The sequence below is a fragment of the Octopus bimaculoides genome, chromosome 6 (assembly GCF_001194135.2).
Source record: "Octopus bimaculoides isolate UCB-OBI-ISO-001 chromosome 6, ASM119413v2, whole genome shotgun sequence".
NCBI classification, from domain to species: Eukaryota; Metazoa; Mollusca; class Cephalopoda; order Octopoda; family Octopodidae; genus Octopus; species Octopus bimaculoides.
In genome coordinates this window covers 42,413,069-42,413,641 of record NC_068986.1, presented here as the reverse complement: position 1 = coordinate 42,413,641, position 573 = coordinate 42,413,069, and the positions used below count along the sequence as shown (strand labels likewise).

General features: G+C 30.7%; 1 protein-coding gene across 1 annotated transcript in view; it reads right to left on the bottom strand.

Moving 5' to 3' along the window:
• The window catches only part of LOC106868882 (b(0,+)-type amino acid transporter 1), a 161,028-nt gene that overhangs the window by 33,325 nt on the left and 127,130 nt on the right, over nt 1-573 (bottom strand). The gene's annotated exons all lie outside the window — the stretch shown is intronic.

Sequence of the window (573 nt, the reverse complement as noted above, 5' to 3'; positions counted from 1 at the left end):
TATATATATATATATATATGCATGAATATATATAAAAACGACTGCATGATAAAAAAAATGGATATTCTCTATTCTCTGTTTTGCTTAAACTGATTCATTATTGTTTCTCCTCTATCGAAATCATACAGTCTCTTTAGAGGCAACTCGATTTTCAAGCGTGAGAATGTGCGAAAAATAATTAAACCAACCAACTGAAGGTACATAAGCTCACGTGTGTTAACCAGCATTATCAATCGGTCAAAGTGCATATTGGTACGTGCACGAACGATGTCATAACAGTGATAAACGAAATATACACCACCGATAGTTGTTGTTGACAAACAACGGCAGTAATTTTATTCAGGTGAATAGACGTCATTGATTAGCTGAAATTACCGAAATACGACAACTTTAACACAAAATGACTTCGAAAATAAAGAAGTTTCTTAAAAACGCCAAGAGTAAAAGATATTTTAAATGACATATTCTACCAGTATACGAAATTTGAAAGTGTTTAGTTACAAAAGATTATTTTTTCCATGTGCCGGCCTAAAGGAAAAGATCCTATATATATATATATATATATATATATAT